This window comes from Tamandua tetradactyla, chromosome 19 (assembly GCF_023851605.1).
Source record: "Tamandua tetradactyla isolate mTamTet1 chromosome 19, mTamTet1.pri, whole genome shotgun sequence".
Taxonomy (NCBI): Eukaryota; Metazoa; Chordata; class Mammalia; order Pilosa; family Myrmecophagidae; genus Tamandua; species Tamandua tetradactyla.
The window spans coordinates 41,331,831-41,355,864 of record NC_135345.1 but is presented as its reverse complement, the minus strand read 5'-3'; the positions used below and the strand labels follow the sequence as shown (position 1 = coordinate 41,355,864).

Here is a 24,034-nt window from a genome sequence, read left to right as displayed (position 1 = left end):
GAGAATATTGTCTAGTGGGGGATTTTTACCTGAAGGTAACTGGTGGTATTTCATAATTGAAATTCCACAGTGTCATAATGGTTAAAATGTTTGTAGCAATTATTTTACTTTTTACTTTCTTGACAAAGTTCTTTTATGCACAAAAGTGTTTAATTTTGAGGAGTTCCTATTTACCTTTTTCTTTCTTCAGTGCTCGTGCTTTGAGTTTAAGATCCAGGAAACCAGCTTCTGTTACAAGTCTTATATTTCCTTACATTTTCTTCTGAAAGTTCTATGATCCTAGCTTTAATGTTTAGGGCTTTGATCCATTTTGAGTTAATTTTGATAGAAGGTGTGAGATGGATCCTCTTTCATTCTTTTGCATATGGATATCCAGTTCCCCGAACACCATTCATTGAAGAGGCTGTTCTGTCCCAGGTGGGTTGGCTTGACCACCTATCAAAGATTGGTTGTCCATTAATTCTTATTCTGTTGTCTTTTTATTTCTTTTTCTAAATCGATGCAAATGTACTAAGAAATGATGAATATGCAACTATGTGATGTTATTAAGAATTACTGATTGTACATGTAGATTGGAATGATTTCTAATTGTTTTGTTAATTCTTTTTTTAATTAATAAAAAAAAAAAAAAAAAGATTGGTTGTCCAAAGATAAGAAGATCTTATTTCTGAACATTCAATTCTATTCCATTGGTCAGCATATCTATCTTTATACCAGTACCATGCTTTTTTTTATTTTTTATTTTTATTGACATCTTCATGCACATACAGTTCAGACATGGTGTAAAATCATGGCTCACAATATCATAACACAGTTGTGTATTCATCACCATGATCATTTTTTATAATATGTGCATCACTCCAGAAGAAGAAATAACAAGAAAAAAGCAAAAACTCACGCATTCCTTACTCCTTACCCCTCCCTTTAATTGATCACTAGTATTTCCAACTACCCAATTTATTTTATCCCTTATCCTCCCTATTATTTATTTTTTATCCAAAGTATAAATTTTGCACCTAATAAACATCTCTCCCTATCCATTGAATTTGTAAATCAATTTGGGTAGAATTGACATCTTAACTGTATTTAGTCTTCCAGTCCATGAACACAGGTATGCTCTTCATTTATTTAGGTCTTCCATGATTTCTTTTAGCAATTTCTTATAGGTCTTTTGTACCTTAGTTAAATTTATTCCTAAATATTTTATTTTGGTTACTATTGTAAGTGCAATTTTTTTCTTGATTTCTTCCTCAGATTGCTCATCACAAGTGTATAGAGACACTACTGATTTTTGGGTGTTGATCTTGTACCCTGCCACTTTGCTATACTCATTTATTAGCTCTAGTAGCTTTGCTGTAGATTTTTGGGGATTTTCGACATACAGCATCATACCATCTACAAACAGTGAGTTTACTTCTTCCTTTCCAGTTGGGATGCATTTTAATTCTTTATGTTGTCTAATTACTCTGCCTAGAACTTCCAACACAGTGTTGAATAACAGTGGTGACAGTGGGCATCCTTGTCTTGTTCCTGATCTTAGAGAGAGCACTTTCGGTCTTGCCCTATTGAGAAAGATATTTGCTGTGGGTTTTTCATGCATTCCCTTCATCATCTTGAGGAAGTTCCCTTCTATTCCTGTCTTTTGAAGGATTTTCATCAAGAAAGGGTGTTGATTTTTGTCAGATGTCTTTTCTGCTTCAGTTGAGATGATCATGTTCTTTCTTTCTCTTTGACTGACTGATATATGGTATATTACATTAATTGATTTTCTTATGTTGAACCAGCCTTGCATATTGAAATAAATCTCACTTGGTCATGGTGTATAATTCTTTTAATGTGCGGCTGGATTTGACTTGCAAGTATTTTGTTGAGAATTTTTGCTTCTATACTCATTAAAGAGATTGGTGTGTAATTTTTTTTTCTGGCGCTATCCTTGTCTGGCTTTGGTTAGGGTGATGTTGGCTTTATAGAATGAGTTAGGTAGCTTTCCCTGCTCTTCGGTTTTTTTTGAAGAATTTGAGCAGGATTGGCACTAGTTCTTGAATGCCTGATAGAATTCACATGTGGCACCATCTGGTCCTGGACTTTTCTTTTTTGTGAGCTTCTTAATGACTGATTCAGTCTCTTTACTTTTGATTGGTTTGTGAGGTTGTCTGTTTCTTGGGTCAATGGTTGGTTGTTCATGCATTTCTCAGTTGTCCATTACATCTACATAGTCTAGTTTATTAGCATATAAGTTGCTCATAGTATCTTCACATTACCTCCTTCATTTCTGCAGGGTCAGTGGTTATGTCTCCTCTTCGATTTCTGATTTTATTTATTTGCATCCTCTCTTTTTTGTCAACGTAAGTAAGGGTCCATTGATTTTATTGATTTTCTCAAAGAAACAACTTCTGGTTTTGATTTTTTTTTAAATATTCATCATGATAATTTCTTAGAACATCTGCATCAATTCAGAAAAGTAATAAAAAGAAGACAGAAAAAAATTCATATATACCATACCCCTTACCCCTCCCCTTCACCAATCACCAGCATTTCAATCTACTAAATTTATTTTAACATTTCTTCCCCCATTATTTATTTATTTTTAATCCGTATGTTTTACTTGTCCGTTGATTAGGTAGACAAAAGGAGCATCAGACACAAGGCTCTCACAACCACACAGTCACACTGCAACAACCATATCATCATACAATTATTGTCAAAAAACATGGCCATTGGAGTACAGCTCTACATTTTCAGGCAGTTCCCTCCAGTCTCTCCATTACATCTTGACTAACAAGGTGATATCTCTTTAATGCATAAGAATAACCTCCAGGATAACCTCTCAACTCTGTTTGGAATCTCTCAGCCACCGACAGTTTATTTTGTCTCATTTCGCTCTTTCCCCTTTTGGTCTTAGAAGATTTTCTCAATCCCTTGATGCTAAATTCCAGCTCATTCTAGGATTTCTATCCCACGTTGCCAGGAAGGTCCACACCCCTGGGAGTCATGTCCCACGTAGAGAGGGGGAGGGCAGTAAGTTTGCTTGCTGTGTTGGCCGAGAGAGAAAGGCCACATCTGAGCAACAGAAGAGGTTCTCTTGGGGGTTCTCTTAGGCCTAATTTTAAGTAGGCTTAGCCTATCCTTTGTGGGATTAAGTTTCATATGAACAAACCCTGAGATTGGAGGCTCAGCCTATTGCTTTGTCTGTCTCCACTACTTGTGAGAATATCAAGAATTCTCCACTTGGGGAAGTTGAATTTTCCCCCTTTCTTACCATTCCCCTTAGGGGAATCTGCAAATACTTCCCTATTCACTGTTCAGATTGCTAGGGAATTTATCTGGGCAACACTCTGGACAAACCTACAAAATCTCATGCCCTATGCAAAGTTCAAAGTACTATAGTGTTCAATTAAGCTGTCCACATAAGTTATATTAGGATATGCCCTAGTCAAAATATAAATTTGGTACCAAATAAACATTTTTTGCTTGTCTCACACATACATTAAAGTTTTAAAATATTAATTACCATCTGTTTTCAACACCCTGCATTATTGACATTTTGTTGTTTTTTTTGTTGTTGTTGCTGTTCTTCCTCATGCAGAAGCTTTTTTAAATTTGTACATTTAGTCATTATCATTATACACTCTAGGCATTCCTAGGTTATACCATCTCAGTCTTTATTGTCGATCTTTCCTTCTGATTTTATTTGTACCCCCAGGCCTCCTCCCTCTATCATTTTCACATTCAACTTCATTCAGTGTTCTAACATTATTGAATTACAGTTAGGAAGTATTTTGCTATCCATTTCTGAATTTTTACAGTCAGTCCAGTTGTACAATCTGTATGCCTTCAGCTCCAATTACCCAATATCTACTGTATTTCTATCTCCTAATGGTCTCTGTTACCAACTGAAATTCTCCAAGTTCATTCGCTAATATCAGTTAATATCAGTGAGACCATACATATTTGTCCTTTTGTTTCTGGCTAATCTCACTCAGCATAATATCCTTAAGATCCATCCATGTTGTTACATACTTCATGACTTTATTCTGTCTTACAGCTGCATAATATTCCGTTATATGCATATACCACAGCTTGCTTAGCCATCATCTGTTGATGGACATTTTGGCTGTTTCCATCTCTTGGCAGTTGTAAATAATGCTGCTATAAACATTGGTATGCAAATGTCCGTTTGTGTCTTTGCCCTCATGTCCTCTGAGTAGATACCTAGCAATGGCATTGCTGGACCATATGGGAATTCTATACTTAGCTTCCTGAGGAAGTGCCACACTGTCTTCCACAGCAGTTGTGCCATTTAACATTGCTACCAAGGGTGGATAAGTGTGCCTCTTTCTCCACATCCTCTCCAACACTTGTCGTTTTCTGTTTTATTGATAATGGCCATTCTGGTGGGTGTGAAATGATATCTCATTGTGGTTTTGATTTGTATTTCCCTAATAGCCAGTGAAGTTGAGCATCTTTTCATGTGCCTTTTGGCCATTTGTATTTCCTCTTCTGAGATGTGTCTGTTCATGTCTTTTGCCCATTTTGTAACTGAGTTGTCTGTCTTTTTGTTGTTGAGTTGAACAGTCTCTTTATATATTCTGAATTCTAGACCTTTATATGATATATCATTTCCAAATATTGTCTCCAATTGTGTAGGCTGTCTTTTTACTTTCTTGATGAAGATCTTTGATGCACAAAAGTGTTTAATTTTGAGGAGTCCCCATTTCTTTCTTTCTTTTTCAGTTCTCGTGCTTTGGGTGTAAAGTCTAGAAAACCGCCTCCAAGTATAAGATTAATAGGATATATCCCTGCATTTTCTTCTGAAAGTTTTAAGGTCTTAGATCTAATTTTAGGTCTTTGATCCATTTTGAGTTAATTTTTGTATAGGGTGTGAGATATGGATCCTCTTTCATTCTTTTGCATATGGATATCCAGTTCTCTAGGCATCATTTATTGAAGAGACTGTTCTATCCCAGGTGAGTTGGCTTGACTGCCTTATCAAAGATCAGTTGTCCATAGATGAGAGGGTCTATATCTGAATACTCCGTTCTATTCCATTGGTCAGTATATCTATCTTTATGCCAGTATCATGCTGTTTTGACCACTGTAGCTTCGTAATACACCTTAAAGTCAGGTAGTGTGAGATCTCCGATTTCATTTTTCTTTCTCAGGATATTTTTAGCTATTCGGGGCACCCTGCCTTTCCAGATAAATTTGGTTATTGGTTTTTCTATTTCTTAAAAGTAAGTTTTTGGGATTTTAATTGGTATTGCATTGAATCTGTAAATCAATTTAGGTAGACTTGACATCTTAATTATATTTAGTCTTCCAATCCATGAACACAGAATGTCTTTCCATTTATTTAGGTCTTCTGTGATTTCTTTTGACAATTTCTTGTAGTTTTCTTTGTATAGGTCTTTTATATCTTTAGTTAAGTTTATTCCTAAATATTTTATTCTTGTGGTTACAATTGTAAATTGAATTTTTTTCTCGATTTCCCCCTGAGATTGTTCATTACTAGTGTGTAGAAACACTTCGGATTTTTGAGTGTTGCTCTTATAACCTGCCACTTTGCTGTACTCATTTATTAGCTCTAGTAGTTTTGCTGTGGATTTTTCGGAGTTTTTGACATACAGTATCATATCATCGCAAACAGTGAGAGTTTTACTTCTTCCTTTCTAATTTTGATGCCTTGTATTTCTTTTTCTTGTCTAATTGCTCTGGCCAGAACTGCCAACACAGTGTTGAATAGCAGTGGTGATAGTGGACATCCTTGTCTTGTTCCTGATCTTAGAGGGAAAGTTTTCAGTTTTTCCCTGTTGAGGATGATGTTAGCTGTGGATTTTTCATATATTCCCTTTATTATGTTGAGGAAGTTTCCTTCTATTCTATCCTTTGAAGTGTTTTCAACAAGAAAGGATGTTGAATTTTGTCAGATGCCTTTTTTGCATCACTGAAGATGATCATGTGGTTTTTCTGCTTTGATTTGCTGATATGGTGTATTACATTAATTGATTTTCTTACGTTGAACCATCCTTGCATAGCTGGGACGAATCCTACTTGGTCATGGTGTATACTTTTTTTAATGTGCTCCTGGATTCAATATGCAAGAACTTTGTGGAGGATTTTTGCATCTATATTCATTAGAGAGATTGATCTGTAGTTTTCTTTTCTTGTAATATCTTTGTCTGGCTTTGGTATGAGGGTGATGTTGGTTTTGTTGAATGAGTTAGGTAGCCATCGCTCCTCTTCAATTTTTTTGAAGAGTTTGAGCAGGATTGGTACTAATTCTTTCTGGAATGTTTGGTAGAATTCACATGTGAAGCCATCTGGTCCTGGGCTTTTGTTTTTGGGGAGCTTCTTAATGACTGATTCAATTTCTTTACTTGTGATTGGTTTGTTGAGGTTGTCTATTTCTTTTTGAGTCAGTGTTGGTTGTTCATACCTTTCTAGGAAGTTGTCCATTTCATCTACATTGTTGAGTTTATTAGCATAAAGTTGTTCATAGTATCCTGTCATTACTTCCTTTATTTCTCTGGAGTCAGTGGTTTGATTGTTTTTTCATTCATGTTCTCAGTTTCATTTGTTTCTGCTCTAATCGTCATTATTTCTTTATTTTTGTTTGCTTTGGGGTTAGTTTGCTATTCTTTCTCTAGTTCTTTGAAGTGAACAGATAATTCCTCAATTTTTGCTGTCCTTTTTTAATATAGGCATATAAGGCAATGCATTTCCTCTCAGCACTGCCTTTGCTGCATCCCATGCACTTTGATATGTTGTATTTTCATTTTTTTTGCCTCAGTCCATCAAGAGCTTGTGTTGGTACGTGACTCTGTGTATCATGAGGCTCTGTGTGCCCTCTTTTCTTGGGGTCCAGCCCTTTTCCAGTATTTTATGTTGTCCAAATGAAAGTGCCTCTGTTGCATCCCCACCCACACCCCCGTCAATCCACCCCCTCTCTGCTGGGGCAAAAAGTCCTAGTTTCTTTAGTGCTTATTCCAGGTTTATCTGTACTGTGGGCCTGTTTCAGTAGTCAGAATGTGTTAATTAATTCCATACTTGGAGCTTGGTAGAGTTAAACCCTTGCTGCTAGTAAAGGCTCTTTCTTTTCACTTCAGGGAACAAGTTTGCTGTACCCAAGGGAGAGGTGTGCTGGCCTCCATGGCTTGGGAGACTCATAGTTCTTATGGGATCTCAGCCATTCTGTCTGTTCCAGACTGGTGTACGCTGTGTGTCTGGTCACTGATAGATCTCCTGTGGTTGTTCTGTACTGTTCTTGGCTATTCATGCTGTTCTGGAGGATGAACTAAATTCCACACCTCACTATGCCGCCATCTTAAGCCTAGGATGTTGATATAATACTTTATCATCAATAATGGTCACATTTCTCCATCTGAGCATAAAAAGTATAAGTATTTTATTCTTTTAAAATATCTTATATGGGGCTATATTTTCATGGGCCTGTTAATAAAGACAGATAACAAATATTTTCTCAAATATTTGAATTGGTAGTAGTTAATAAGCAATTTCATGCTGTCTTGGTCTCTCTATATAGTGACTAGAAGTATATTTCTTGTAAATGGCATACCTGTTAGGGTCAGCATGTGTTAGGACTTACTTATTGTCCTTCAGGATGCCTTAGAGGAAAAGTAATAAAATAAGAATTTACTAATTAAATCAGCCTCTTGTGGGAATAGAAGTATAATGGGAATGCCATATGCGTGATAGCTTCATGTAAAATCAGAGCCCAAGGAGAGAATATTGAAGGATCTTTTTTCTCCTGTTTATATATGAAGTAAAGAGCTAGTAGTTTTTATGTCTAAATTTAATGAAGCATAAGGAAAAATTTTTTTCATATTACTTTGGAGATTAGGAACAAAGATTTATAATTTATCTGTTATAAATTTTCTCAGAAGATCATTTTTAAATAACTAGTTTATTTCTTAGTATTTTTTTTCAGTTTTGTTGAAATATGGTCACATACCACACAAAGCCCTCTGAAGCATACAGACTATCCAAAGTATACAATCACTCCTCATAGTATCATCACATAGTTGTGCATATCATCCCCATAATGATGGGGATGAAAATTTTCATTATTTCAGAACAGAAATAATAATAAATAATAAACTCCAAATTCTCCTATACCCCTTATCCCCCTTATTGACCCATAGTATTGATGTGGTAAATTTGTAACTGCTCATGAACAAATATTTAAATATTACTGTTAACTATAGCCCATAATTTACAGTAGCTATGTTTTCCCACATGTATCCTCTATTTTTTTTACATTTGTTAATAGTTCATGCAAGAACATAAATTATATACATAACTTTAAACATCCATGTTCTAGTTTGCTAGCTACTGGAATGCAATATACCAGAAACAGAATCGCTTTTAAAAAGGGGAATTTAATAAGTTGCTAGTTTACAGTTCTAAGGCCGAGAAAGTGTTCTGATTAAAACAAGTGTATAGAAATGTCCAATCTAAGGCATCCAGATAAAAATACCTTGGTTCAAGAAGGCCATTGAAGTTCAGGGTTTCTCTCTCAAGTGGAAGGACACATGGCGAACACAGTCAAGAGTTTCTCTCTCATCTGGAAAGGCACATGGTGAACACGGGCAGGATTCCTCTCTCATCTGGAAGGGCACATGACGAGCACGGTGTCATTTGCTCACTTCTTCTCCTGGCTTCCTGTTAATGAAGTTCCCCAGGAGGCATTTTCCTTCTTCATCTCCAAAGGTCACTGGCTGGTGGACTCTGCTTCTTATGGCAATGTCGTCCTGCTTTGTTCTCTCTAAATCTCTGTTTCTCCAAAATGTTTCCTCTTTTATAGTAAACGAGTAAACCAGTCAAGACCTACCTGAATGGGTGGAGACATGTTGTCACCTATTCCAGTTTAACAACCACTCTTGAATGGGTTACATCTCCAGGGAGATGATCTGATTACAGTTTCAAACATACAGTATTGAATAGGGATTATTCTGCCTTTGTGAAATGGGATTTTGATTAAAACATGGCTTTTCTAGGGGACATACATCCTTTCAAACCAGCACAATCCACTTTCAATCACATTCACTTACAATATGTTACTATTTCTTATAATCCCAAGAATGAGCTACCTTCATCTATATCCATTCCCAAATGTTCACATTCAGCCTTGTTAACAATTCATACCTACTAGGTAACTACTCCCCCTTCTCTAGCTTTTGTCTCTCTCTAGGTACCCTATATTCTAGGTACCCTACATTCTTTCTTCCCCCATGCTTGTCTTTATTTTGAATTATTCATTAAATCATACACTGGATAAAAGAGGTATCAGTCAAAAGGTTTTTACAATCCCAGTCACAAGACAAAAGCTGTATAGTTATACATACAATCATTATCAAAGATTAAGGCTACTGGGTTGTGTTTCAGCAATTTCCAGTATTAAATAGGTAAAAAAAAAAAAAAAAAAAACATTAAAAAAACCAAATAGGTGAGGCGGTGCAACAGTGGCTCAGTGGCAGAATTTTCACCTACCATGCCAGAGACCCGGGTTCAATTTCCGCAGCTTGCCCATGCAAAGAAAAAAAAAAAGATAGGTAGGTAGGTGATAAATAGATAGATACAGATAATGCAAATATAATATATATATATATATAATAGGCGATTCCCAGTGCCTGCCTATGCAAAAACAAAACAAAACAACCCCCCCCCCCCAAAACCACAAATAGGTGAGAGTCAAGATGAAGAGGCATACAAAAAAAAAATGTTTTTTTAAAGCTCTGGGAGTAAGAACTTGAATGCAGATAGGGGCTATTCAGTAGGCTTGCCCAGGGGTGCCTTCATTTCATACAGAGGGGTCTCTTTTGCTCAAAAATCTCCTTTGGAATGCCGAGAGACCTAGGTATACTAGGGGCCTCCAGGCAAACAAGGGGGTAACACACGCTGGGTTTACTAGTCTTAAGGTGGTCTCCAGGGAGTGAAGAAAATCTCTCCCTGGAAGGGGGTGGAGCATTCAGGGACAATGAGGAATTGATAAACACTAGACGGTCTCCAATTTTAAAAAGGAGAAGGGGTAGTAAAGATTCTACTTTTGGCTTTATTGTCAGATCCCATAACTAAACAGCTTGAGTAGAGATTGATCTAGAGTGGCAATTCAGGACAGAGTAAGTGGCTTCATTATTAAGAACACAATAATCTTACCTGCCACACTGAGTGTCACCCAGTCTCCTCTAGATTGATGATCAGATGTGAAGTTAGCAGAGCCATATGTGGCCTTGGGTACCCTCATTCCTCTTCATTTGCCACGAGCAGGGCTTGAGAGGCTGTCCTGCTCCCATCCACCTCACCCCCTTTTGGGAGATAGTGTAGTTCCTGGCCAAGTGCTTATGTTGTGGCATTTGTAGCAAGGTCCTGTGAGTCTTGAAATTGAGGTTGGGGTCGTCTTGAGGTTTCAGGTACTCTCTCTGTCAGTAGACTTCTGACCCACAGTTGCCTTGAGGCTTGGAGTCATGATTTGGGTGACCTCGAGGGGACAGGGCGCTTTTAACCATAACTGCAACAAGTCGAGCCTGTACTCTGGTCTTTGCTTACCTCTCTTTGCCTTCTCCACCTCAGCCTTGTCTTGATTGTTAAAAGACAGTTCCTGACAGGTCATTATTGAGATTTTGTGGGCCCATGGAGAGCTTTTTCAGCTTTCTCTGAATGTCAGGGGCACATTGGCTGATAAAATGAATGCCCAGCAAAATCCTACTTACCCAGGAATTTGGGCTTACGTCAGTATACTACTTTAGCGCTTCTATTAACCTCCCCTTGAACAGGGCCCGGTTTTCCTCTTTCCCCTGAGGGATCTCCCTTAGCTTATTATAATTGCCTGACTTGGTGGCACATTTTCTTGTGCCTTCTAGCAAACAAGTTTTAAAAGGGGATTCTTGAGAAGATTTTCTTCTCTAATGGAATTTGACATATGGGCATAACATAAGCAATAAGTTCCTCTCATGTCCTTGGATTTATGATAGAGAGCTCTAAATATCTGGGCATAGGGAATTTCTTGACTGTTTTCCTTAGAGGATGGTATTGTAATTGAGAGTCCTGATGGAGGGCTATGTTTCCCCATGTTCTAGCTTATACTGACTGTTGGCATTTCCCATTTTCCCTGGAAAAGGAAATAGAAGAGCTTATAGACATAAGTCAGGGACTTACATCCCCATCCTTGCTTGGAAGAATTTCAGGACAATGCTTTTAAGGAACTGGGGACTCAAACCTCATACTTTCCTGAGAGATGTGAATTCCAGGCTTTTATATATCCAATTGTTGATGTAACAGTTCCTTTTAATCAATTTAGCATTTCAAATATGACATATGCATAACTGAATTTCTGATTTTGCCCCTCAAACTTAGGCTTCTCTTAGTGTTCCCTATTCATTTCATTATTCTGGTTGCTCAGCCAAAGACATTTGGATCATCTTTACTCTACTCTTTCAATCCCACATCTAATGCAGAAACAAGTCCTTTTGATTTAGCCTTAGTAATATACCCAGAATCCAGCCATTTACCACACCTCCAGTGCAATAACGTCCTGGTGTAATCTATCTTCATCTCTTGCATGGATTACTATGGTTAGCCTTCTTATGGGTCTCCTTGCTTCTACCCTCATGCCATACCCCACCTACTTCAAGTCTAGTTTCACTGCAGCAGCTGAAGTGATCCATTTCAGATATTGTTACTCCTTTGCTCAAAGCTATTGTAGAGTAATTCCTCATGATATGCAAAGTAAAAAAAAAAAAAAAAACTTGCATGGCTCTTACATGATCTTGTCCTCTACACTCCACTCTTCCCCATTGCTTACTTTAGTCTATCAATTCTAGCTCTTGATGTTGCTGGAAAATACAGGTCACATACAAATGATTTGGAGTCCAAATGACTTTAGACAGCTCGTCAGCAAAACTGGAAACTAGAAGGCACTGGTACAATGACTTCAAGATTTTGAAGGAAAGTTATTACCAGCCTAGCATTCTATGTCCAGCCAAACTATCATGTAGGAGGGACTTTAAAATTTTTATCTCATGTAACCTTTCTTAGAATGTTATTAGAGAATAAAATATTTCCCACCAAAATGAAGGCATAAAGCAAGAAAGAAGATGATTAAGAATTGGGGGTGTAGAAAGCAAGAGAGAGGCAAGAGTAACCCCCAGGACAATGGTGAGGGAGATCCCAGGGTGATAGTTGTGCACCTGAATGCAGCTGGTTTAGTTGGGAGGGTGTCACACGGCACTGGGAGATTCCTTCTTTGGAAGATACATTGAGGCTACCTGGCAAGTCTAGACATCTTGTGATCTAGACAACTGCACATAAGTTGTGAAAAGTCATAGAACACCAAGTTTATAGAATATCACTCACTTTAAGGAAACAGAACTAGTACAGAAAAGAGAAAATAATTATGGTTTACTTACATGGCTTAACTCTGAAAACCATTTATATGGTCATAATACTGTGAAAACTTAGTATGGGACTACAGAAATTTACAATATAACTATTAGGAGGTGGAAAGAGTACTTATGAGGCAATTTCAGTGAAGGAAAAAAAACTAGATCTTCATATTCCAAATGGTGAATCGATGGTTATTGCTTAGTCTTTTCACTTATAAATATGAACAGAAAAGCAAGCAAGGCAGTTGGAAATAGGATAAAAGAGGGAGGACTAAGATGTGGTCAGGCCCAACTACACTAGAATACAGAATGGAATTGTTAATATGAAAAAGCAGTATGAGTGCAATGGCTACAAATGCAGACTCATAAAACTATGTTGTGCAGGTCTCAGATACCATAAATGACAAGATTTCCTGAAAAGAAAAATAATTTTTGGTAAAGTTCTAAGCAAAACTAAGTTCATTCTTCACTTGATTTACTTGCTAAAGTCTAGTTTAATTTATGGAAAATTTAATGTAGTGTAAAGCCATCTAATAAATACTTTGTGTTTATCTGTGAAATGGAATTAGATTACAGCTCAGGTTTTTCACTTACAGGAATTTATGGCAAGGCATCTGAGAATTAGGGTAAAAAAAAAAAAGGAAACCAAAAGCCAAGGAATGCTGTGAAGGAAGAAGAAAGAGAAACATGGATAGCAGAAAGCATAAAGTGAGATAGCAGGTGTGAGTAGATCATACTTCCCTATTAAAAGAAATAGGTTGGAGTTTTTAAACTCTGTCTTCAAGGGAGACAGACACAAATATCAAAATATCATAGGAAAGTGACAAATAAGAGATGGAAGAAAGCTGTCCAAAAGAATGTGATACTTGTAATTTCAGACAAAATATAATTTAAAGCCAAAACAATTATATGAAACACAGGAAAATATTGACAAAAAATAGATTCCATCAAGAAGATATGAACCTTTATTCCCTGAACAACAAAACCTATTTAAGATACAAGGAGAAATATCTATTTCTATAAAATATCTATTTAGCAGTAGTTAGAGAAGTGCTAGTGAAACCAGAGAGATGCCTTTGCAGATTAGTTGGTAGGTCAGTATGATGTTTGTAAATACATAGGAGAGATTGGAAGGGATATACCTCAGAATCATAACAGTGGTTACATGGTAGAGAGATTAAAGAGGACCTAAGCATTATTTCAAGTGGCTAGAAAGACTCTGATGTAGGTACTGGGATTTCCATTTTACAGATGAGGGAACTAGGTACACAGAGGATGTCACTTCTCAGGTGTTAAAGCTGATTGGTGAGTAGCAGAGTCACATCCAACCCTGGCAGTCTGGCTCTAAACTCTGTGCTCCACCTTTTACAATCTCCTTCAAGAACATTAAAATGAATCACAACACACACACAGCACATGATCAGGGGAGAAGAGGTAAGAGACTTTTCTGTATTTTTAACATTATTTATTTATTTATAATTTTTTATTAATAAAAAAATTACAAGAAAGAAACGCAAACATCCTTAATATATGCTCATTCCATTCTACATATATAATTAGTAATTCACAATATCATCACATAGTTGCATATTCATCATCATGATCATTTCTTAGAACATTTGCATCAATTCAGAAAAAGAAATAAAAAGACAACAGAAAAATCAAACAAAAACAGAAAAAGAAAAATAAATTTTACATACCATACCCCTTACCCCTCCCTTTCATTGATCACCAGGATTTCACTCTAAATTTATTTTAACATTTGTTCCCCCTATTATTCATCTTTATTCCATATTTTTACTTGTCTGATGATAAGATAGATAAAAAGAGCATCAGACACAAGGTTTTCACAATCACACAGTCACATTGTAAAAACTATATCATTATACAATCATTTTCAAGAAACATGGCTACTGGAACACAGCTCTGCATTTTCATGCAGTTCCCTCCAGCCTCTCCATTATATCTTGGATAACAAGGTGATATCTACTTAAGATGTAAGAATAACCTCCAGGATAACCTCTCAACTCTGTTTGGAATCTCACAGCCATTGACACTTTGTCTCATCTCACTCTTCCCCATTTTGGTCGAGAAGGTTTTCTCAATCCCTTGATGCTGGGTCTCAGCTCATTCTAGGATTTCAGTCCCACGTTGCCAGGAAGGTCCATACCCCTGGGAGTCATGTCCCACATAGACAGGGGGAGAGTGGTGAGTTTGCTTGTTGTATTGGCTGGAGACACATCTGAGCAACAAAAGAGGTTCTCTTGGGGGTGACACTTAGGCCTAATTTTAAGTAGGCTTGACCTATCCCCTGTGGGGTTAAGTTTCATGTGAACAAACCCCAAGACTTGGGGCTGAGCCTATAGCTTTGGTTGTCTGCACTGCTTGTGAGAATATCAATAATTCTACTTGGGGAGGTTGAATTTCTCCCCCATTCTCACCATTCCCTGAAGGGGACTTTGCAAATACTCCTCCACTCACTGATCAAATCACTCTGGGATTCATCGGGGCATCACTCTGGACAAATCAACAAAATCTAATGTCCTACCCAAGGTTCCATGTACTTATGTTGTTCAACCAACTATCTGCATAAGTTATATAAGGAGATGCACTAGTCAAAATATAAATTTTGTACCAAATAAACATTTTTTGCTTTAGTCTCACACATAAGTTGACATTTTAAAATATTAATTACCATCTATTTTCGGCACCCTGCAGTAATGACATTCCTTTGTTCTTCCTCATGCAAAAACATTTTTAAATTTGTACATTTAGTCATTATCATTATACACTATAGGCATTCCTAGATTATACCATCTCAATCTTTATTGTCTATCTTTCTTTCTGATTTCATTTATGCCCCCAACCCTCCTCTCTCTATCATTCTCACTTTCAGCTTCATTCAGTATTTTAACATAGTTGTATTACAGTTAGGTAGTGTTGTACTGTCCATTTCTGAGTTTTTATATTCAGTCCTGTTGCACAATCTGTATCCCTTCAGCTCCAGTTACCCAATATCTTACCCTGTTTCTATCTCCTGATGGTCTGTGTTACCAACGAACTATTCCAAGTTTATTCACTAATGTCAGTTCATATCAGTGAGACCATACAGTATTTGTCCTTTTGTTTTTGGCTAATCACACTCAGCATAATGTCCTTAAGATCCATCCATGTTGTTACATACTTCATAACTTTATTCTGTCTTACAGATGCATAATATTCCATCGTATGTATATGCCACAGTTTGTTTAGCCACCCGTCCATTGATGGACCTTTTGGCTGTTTCCATCTCTTGGTAATTGTAAATAATGCTGCTATAAACATTGGTGTGCAAATGTCCATTTGTGTCCTTGCTTTCATGTCCTTTGAGTAGAGATAGCATATAGATGGGTCTTTTTTAAAATCCATTCTGCCAGTCTATGTCTTTTGATTGGGGAGTTTAATCCATTAACATTTAGTGTTATTACTGCATGGATAGTACTTTCTTCTACTATTTTGCCTTCTGGATCTTATGTCATATCTAATTTTCCTTCTTTTTACCTTTACTCATAGTCTTCCTTTCTACAGTCTTCTCCACACCTCTCCCTTCTGTCTTTTCATATCTGTCTCTAGTGCTCCCTTTAGTATTTCTTGCAGAGCTGGTCTCTTGGTCACAAATTCTCTCAGTGACTTTTTGTCTGAAAATGTTTTAATTTCTCCCTCATTTTTTTTTTTTTTTTTTTTTTTTTTTTAAAGGAAAGACAGAGAGAAGGAAGGAAGGATAGAAGGAAGGAAGGAAGAAAGGGAAACATCTTTAAACATTTTCTTGTTTTATTGTATTTTGTTTCTTTGTTTTTGTTACATGGGCTGGGGCCGGGAATCGAACCGAGGTCCTCCGGCATAGCAGGCAAGCACTTTGCCCGCTGAGCCACCGCGGCCCGCCCTTCCCTCATTTTTGAAGGACAGTTTTGCTGGGTATAGAATTCTTGGTTGGCAGTTTTTCTCTTTTAATAATTTAAATATATCATCCCACTGTCTTCTCACCTTCATGGTTTCTGCTGAGAGATCTACACATAGTCTTATTGGGCTTCCCTGGTACATGATGGTTTGCTTTTCTCTTGCTGCTTTCAAGATTTTCTCTTTCTCTTTGACCTCTGACATTCTGATTAGTAAGTGTCTTGGTGTATGTCTATTTGGATCTATTCCCTTTGGGGTACGCTGCACTTCTAGGATCTGTAATTTCAAGTCTTTCATAAGAGTTGGGAAATTTTCAGTGATAATTTCCTCCATTAATTTTTCTCCTCCTTTTCTCTTCTCTTCTCCTTCTGGTATACCCACAACATGTATATTCGTGCACTTCATATTGCCATTCAGTTCCGTGAGTCTCTGCTCATATTTTTCCATTCTTTTCCCTATATTTTCTTTTTCTTGCCAGATTTCAGATGTTCTGTCCTCCAGTTCACCAATCCTGTCTTCTGCCTCTTGAAATCTGACATTGTAGGTTTCATTGTTTTTCTCATCTGTTCTACTGTACCTTTCATTCCCATGAGTTCTGTGATTTATTTTTTCAGGCTTTTGATATCTTCTTTTTGTTCATTTCTTGCCTTCTTTATATTCTCCCTCAATTCATTGATTTGATTTTTTATGAGGTTTTCCATGTCTTTTCAAACATTGTGAATTAATTGTTTCAACTCCTGTATCATTTGAATTGTTGGTTTCAGTTCAAATTGAATTGGAACTTATCTTTAATTTTCCTAGTGTGATTCATTATTCTTTGCTGGCATCTAGGCATTTAATTATCTTAATTAGTTTTTTCTGGAGATTGCTATAACTTCTTTTACCTAGAATTTTCTTGCTGGGTGACTTTGTTGTCTGTCTGTTCTTTGACATTCAGTTCAACTTTTTCTGGACCACTAGCTTAGGTTTTGTTTAACAGATCAGAATTCTTCAGTTCTTGTTTTCTTGTTTCTTGCCCTACCTGTAAGGTGCCTTTTCCCCCTACCCCCTTAGGAGGGTCTACTTAGGTATTATAGACCCCAGCCAGATTTTCCCAGGCTAAACTGACCTACTCTCAGGAGAAAAGAGTCACCTGTGTCAGTTTTCTCTGAGGGTGAGACCCAGCAGATTGAAAGACTTTCTTATGATGCATCTGGACTCTGCGTTTTTCCTATCCTCCCCAGTATGTGGCACTTTTCTGCCTGCAGGTCCCACCAGCGTAAGGTGATGTGGTACCTTTAACTTCAGCAGAGCTCCCTGCGGGGGGTGTATTTGAGACAGAGGAGAGGTTTTAGACTGGCTTTAATGGTCTCACTTTTCCAGACCCTGGAGTCTGAATCCCTTAAGGGGAGGATTCCACCTGAGCTGGTCCCCACCCCTCTCCTGGTGAAGGCACAGCCTCCAGATAAATACTCAAACAAGCTTAATTCTGCCTCTGCCTGGGGCAGTTGGAGCCTGAGAATCCTTGCAGCTGTATCCAAAGGCAGTCAAGCCATAGAAACACAGCCACAAAAAAGAAAGAGAAAAATCGTTTTCAGAGCCAGATCCCCATTTCTTGGGTTTGCCAATCAAGAGCTTAATTTGTTATGTTGCTTTGTGTACCTTCAGATCTTATATGCACCCTCCTTTCCTGCAGGGCCCAGGCCCTTTCAAGTATTATGTGCTGTTAGAGCCGAAAAACCTCTGTTTCTTTTTTCTTTTTCCAGCAACCCTGCCCTGTCTGCACAGATGCAAAAATCAGCAACCTCTGCTTTGACTTGAGGTTCAGCTGAGGTTGGGGCCTATTTTTAGTAGTCAGAATTTGTGATTTAATTCTGCAATTAGAGCTTAGTTGTGCTCAGCCCCTACTGCTAGTAAACTCCCTTCCCTTTCCCTTTTGGGAAGCAGCCTATGGGGAAGGGGCATCAGCCATCGCGGCTTGGGGAACTTACAATTCCGGGTGGGCTCACAGCCAGTCCAGCTGGTCCAGACTGGGGTACACTGTGTGTCTAGTCACTGATATGGCCCCAGCAGTTGTTCTGTACTGTTCCTGGCTATTTAGTAGCTGCTCTAGAAGATGAGCTACATCCCATACCTGGCTAAGCTGCCATCTTGGCACTCCATCTCCTCTTAGGCGTACTTTTAAGTAGGCTTAGCCTCTCCTTTGCAGGGTTAAGTTTCATAAGGGCAAATGTCAGGATTGAGGGCTTGGCCTATTGAATTGGTTGTCCCCAGTTACACATGATCTTCATAGGCTCCATCCTTGATATTCTAGTCTTCATTTTTGTTCTAAAATGAGATTTAGCTTTACTTTTAAAACACTTCCAGTTACATTTGAAGTGATTTGCCACAATTGTGGATGACATCATGTATTAGCTGTGGAACTAAAAGCAATAAATTTGCTCTAATTAAAAAAAAAAAGACTTATTAGTCCTTTCCTGGAAGCAAAACTTGCATGCCTGAAAAGTTTCTAGCCAGCAAATGTATCTATCCTCTGCTCTATGTCTTCCTATGTATTTTTTTATTTCATTAATATTTGATTATATAAATAAATCCTGTCAACCACAGTTGCACCCCTGTCATTGCTATTAGTTAAACTCACTATAATATGCTCCCATTGCCTCCATCCATTTCCAGCCATTTCCAATCAACCTTATTACATATTCTGTACAAAGACTATGGTGTGTAGTTTGTACAGAATATGTAATAATTTTTAAATACTATGGTATATGTATATATTCCCCAATTTAATAATAATACTTAACATTTTTCCATGTTTCTATTATAAACATGTGATTTAACTTTTGGGCTTTGTTTTAGTCAACAAAGTAGACGTCTTTCTTTCAAATCTTAATACATTTTATCATTATCATTCAGAAACTCTGAAGAACAAATAACCCTTCCATGGTTAGTAATAAAATTGATTTTGCCAATTTTGAACTGTGTGTTTAAGAAGTGAGATTGCTTCATTTAAAAGATGAAATAATTATTGCATGTCTTCATGGCACAAAATTCAGGCTGTACTAGGTGTAGAAAGGCAAAATTATTCCTTCCCTATTCCCCAACTCCTCACTGCTGCTTATCTGAATTATGTACTGTTAACAATTTCTGGTATATTGTTTCAGTTATTATGACATAAATTACCCCAAAACTTACTGACTTACTGTAGTCAAAACAGCTTAGTATTGGCATAAAGATTGACATACTGATGAATGGAAAATAATTGAGAACTCAGAAACAGACCCTCAGATCTATGGTCAGTTGATTTTTTTTTTCCACAATTGTCTTTATTACTCATCTACCCATACACTGGATAAAGGGAGTGTCAGTCCCAAGGTTTTTATAATCACATGGTTACAAGTTGAAAACTATATAGTTATGCAGTCATTTTGAAAGATCAAAGCTACTGGATTTCAGTTCAGCAATTCCAGATATTTCCTTTTGGCTATTCTAAAATGCTATGAACTAAAGAGAAATCTCTGTATAATGCATCACTAGTTTAAGCCTAACTTCTCAGTTACAACTCCTGCCTCTCATTTGGTCATTCAGTCTTCAGGGATATCTGGGCAATGACGATTCTAACTTCTTCATGCTGAAAAAGAATATTGACATTATGGGGTAGAGAAATGAAATTGGTTGATATTCTTAGAGAGCCTGGCACCTCTGGGTTTCAGGGCTTATCTGGCATAGGAGCCATCTAGAAGCTTTTCAGTTTCTGAAAAAATTAATAGGTAACACTTTTTATAGAGTCTTAGATGGAGCCCATAGTATTCTTTAGGGTATTTAGGAATACTGATGTAACTCATTTTTAACAGTATCCTAATACTGAAATTATACTACTACTGTAATTCTGAGTCTCAGGTGTCACATAAATACCCAAAGTTTCTGAGAACAACCAAGTTGTAAACAAATAGCTCAGAATCTCAGAATTGTGAAATAGAAGTTATAACTCCTGAGTATATGTGACTGCTGTAACAGCTTTTAATTTAGGACCCTTTTACAATAGGCCCCAACCTGATAACCCATGCTCTCGACTTCAGTTCACTGAGTTTTTGTATTAGAGTTAGTCCATATGAGTGAGGCATGATAATATTTGTTTTTTTCTTTCTGACGTTTCATTCAATGTACAGTCCTTAAGGTTCATTCACCTAGTTGCATGCCTTACAACTTAATTCCTTCTTGCGGCCGCTTAGTAGTCCATTGTAGGGATACACCATAGTTCCGCCTTCCATTTCTCAGATGTTGTACCCTTTGGCCACTTCCATCCATTGTGGATTGTGAACACTGCCACCATAGATGCCAGTATGCAAATGTCGATTTGTGTCTCCACAATCAGTTCCTCCAGGTATATACTGAGCAACGGGGTTTCAGAATCATATGACAACCCCACCCCTAGTCTGCTGTGGAACCACCACACTGCCCTCCAAGGGGCTGCACCTCTCAGTTTCCCTACTGACAGTGAATAGGTGCATCTCTTTCTCTGCATCTTCTCTAGCACTTATTACTCTGTCCATTTTTAAACAGTTTTATTCACACATCATAAAATCCAACCTAAATGTGTAGACATGGCTTTGCCACCATAATCTATCTTAAGTCATTTCCTTTTCTTCCACAAAGAATCAATACTCCTTTTCTATGCCACCCACCTATTGACATTTAGTTTTGGCATAATGCCTTTGTTACATTCAGTGGAAGCATACTACTGTGTTACTGTTGACTATAGACACTAGCTTCCATTGATTGTACTTTTTCCCGTATACCATCAATACCCTGCAATATTGACATTCATTTATTCTCCCTCATGAAAAACATTTTTTATTCGTACATTTAATCACCATCATTGTTCACTTTAGGCATTCCTAAAATTATACCTTCTTTTTTTATTTTTTATCCTCTATCTTTCCTTTGGATTTATACGTGCCCCCAGCCCTTCTCCTTCTATCAAACTCAATACTTAGATTATTGTGCTTCAAACAGGTAGAATTGTGCTATCGATTTCTGAATTTTTGCAGTCAGTCCTTAGGTACAATCTGTATTCCTTCAGCATAAATTGCCCAATCTCTACCCTATTTCTACCTCCTGATAACTTGTGTTCTTAACTTCAGTTCTACAAGTTTGCTCATTAATGTTAGTTCATATTAGTGAGACCATACAGTATTCATCTTTTTGTTTCAAGATAATTTCACTCAGCATAATGTCCTCAAGGTTCATTCTTGTTACATGCTTCATTACTTTATTCTGTCTTGTAGCTGCTTAATATTCCATTGTGTTTATATACAACAGCTTGTTTAGCCACTTATATATTGATGGACATTTGGGCTGTTTCCATCTCTTGGCAGTCATAAATAGTGCTGCTATAAACACTGGTGTACAAATGTCCGTTTGGGTCCTTGCCTTCAGATCCTCTCAATAATATGTAGTAATGGGATTGCTGGACCAGATGACAATTCTATACTTAGCTTCCTGAGTGTTGTATTTTGCTAGCTGCCAGAATGCAACCCACCAGAGATGAATTGGCTTTTAATAAAGGGGTTTATTTTGTTAAATTCTTCAGAGGAAAGGCAGCTAACTTTCCACCGAGGTTCTTTCTTACGTGGGAAGGCACAGGATGGTCTCTGCTGGCCTTCTCTCCAGGCCTCTGGATTCCAACAACTTTCCCTGGGGTGATTTCTTTCCGACAACTTTCCCTTGGGTGATTTCTTTCTGCGTCTCTAAAGGCCTGGGCTGAGCTGCAAGTGCTGAGATGAGGTATGCTGAGCTGCTTGGGCTGTGCTACGTTGCGCTTTCTCATTTAAGCACCAACCGATTAAGTCAAACGTCATTCATTGCAGCAGGCATGCCTCCTAGCTGACTGCAGATGTAATGAGCAACAGATGAAATTCACGTACCATTGGCTCATGTCCGCAGCAACAAAACTAGGCACGTTCACCTGGCCAAGTTGACAACCGAATCTAACTACCACACTGAGGAACTGCCAAACTGCCTTCCAGAGCAGTTGTACCATTTTACATTTCCACCAACAGTGGATAAGTGTGCCTCTTTCTTCACATCCTCTCCAGCACTTGATGTTTTCTGTTTTCTTGATGGCCGTTCTGGTGGGTGAAATGATATCTCACTGTGATTTTGATTTGCATTTCCCTAATAGCCAGTGAAGTTGAACATCTTTTCATGTGCCTTTTAGCCATTTGTATTTCCTCTTCTGAGAAGTGTCTGTTCTTATCTTTTGCCTATTTTATAATTGGTTTGTTTATCTTTCTGTTGTTCAGTTGAAGAATCCCTTTTTTATTCTGGATACTAAACCCTTATCTAATATATTCTTTCCAAATATTGTCTCCCATTGCGTAGACTGCCTTTTTACTTTCTTGACAAAGTTCTTAGATGCACAAAAGTGTTTACTTTGAGGAGTTCCCATTTATCTATCTATTTTTCTTCAATGCTCATGCTTTGGATGTAAGATCTAGGAAACCACCTCTTCTTACAAGTTTTATAAGATACTTCCTTACATTTTGTTCTAAAAGTTCTAGGGTCTTAGATCTAATGTTTAGGTCTTCAATCAATTTTGAGTTAATTTTTGCACACGATGGGAGATATGGATCCTCCTTATTCTTTTGCGTATGAATATCCAGTTTTTTAGGCACCATTTATTGAAGAGGCCACTCTGTCCCAGGTGAGCTGGCTTGACCAGCTTAGCAGAGAACAGTTGTCCAGGCGGGCCACAGTGGCTCAACAGGCAGAGTTCTCGCCTGCTATGCTAGAGACTTGAGTTTGATTCCTGATGCCTGCCCATGTAAAAAAACAGTTTTCCATACATGACAGGGCCTATATCTATCTTTATGCCAGTACCATGCTGTTTTGACCACTGTAGCTTCATAATATGCTTTAAAGTCAGGTAGTGTGAGACCTCCCACTTCATTTATCTTTCTCAATATATGTTCAGCTATTCGGGGCACCCTTTCCTTCCAAATAAATTTGGTTATTGGTTTTTCTCTTTCTGCAAAGTATGTTTTGGAATTTTAATTGGTATTGCATTGAATCTATAAATCAACTTTGGTAGAATCAATATCTTATCTATATTTAGTCTTCCAGTCCATGAGCACCGCATGCCGTTCCATTTATTTAGGTCTTCCATGATTTTGCTTAGCAATTTCTTGTGGTTTTTTGGTGTATAGATCTTTTGTATCCTTAGTTAAATTTGTCCCTAAATATTTTATTCTTTTGAATGCTGTTGTAAATGGAATTTTTTTTCTTGATTTCCTTCTCAGATTTCTCATTACTTGTGTATGGAAACTACTGATTTTGGAGTATTGACCATGTACTCTGCCATTTTGCTGTACTTATTTTTTAGCTCTAGAAGCTTTGCTGTAGATTTTTCAGGATTTTTGACATGTAATATATCATCTGCAAACAGTGAGACTTTTACTTTTTCCTTTCCAATTTGGGTGCCTTTTATTTCTTTTTCTTGTCTTATTCCTCTGGCTAAAACTTCCAGCACAGTGTATAATAATGTTGATGGTCAGCATCCTTGACTTGTTCCTGATCTTAGAGGGAAAGCTTTCAGTCTTTTCCCATTGAGTTGACGTTAGTTGTGGGTTTTTAATATATTCCCTTTATTTTCTTGAGGAAGTTGGTCTTCTATTCCTGTCCTTTGAAGTGTTTTCACCAAGAAAAGATGTTGAATA

At 37.4% G+C, this 24,034-nt stretch overlaps 1 protein-coding gene across 3 annotated transcripts in view; it reads left to right on the top strand.

Moving 5' to 3' along the window:
• The window catches only part of SMIM14 (small integral membrane protein 14), an 80,767-nt gene that overhangs the window by 34,150 nt on the left and 22,583 nt on the right, over nt 1–24,034 (top strand). The window lies entirely within an intron of this gene.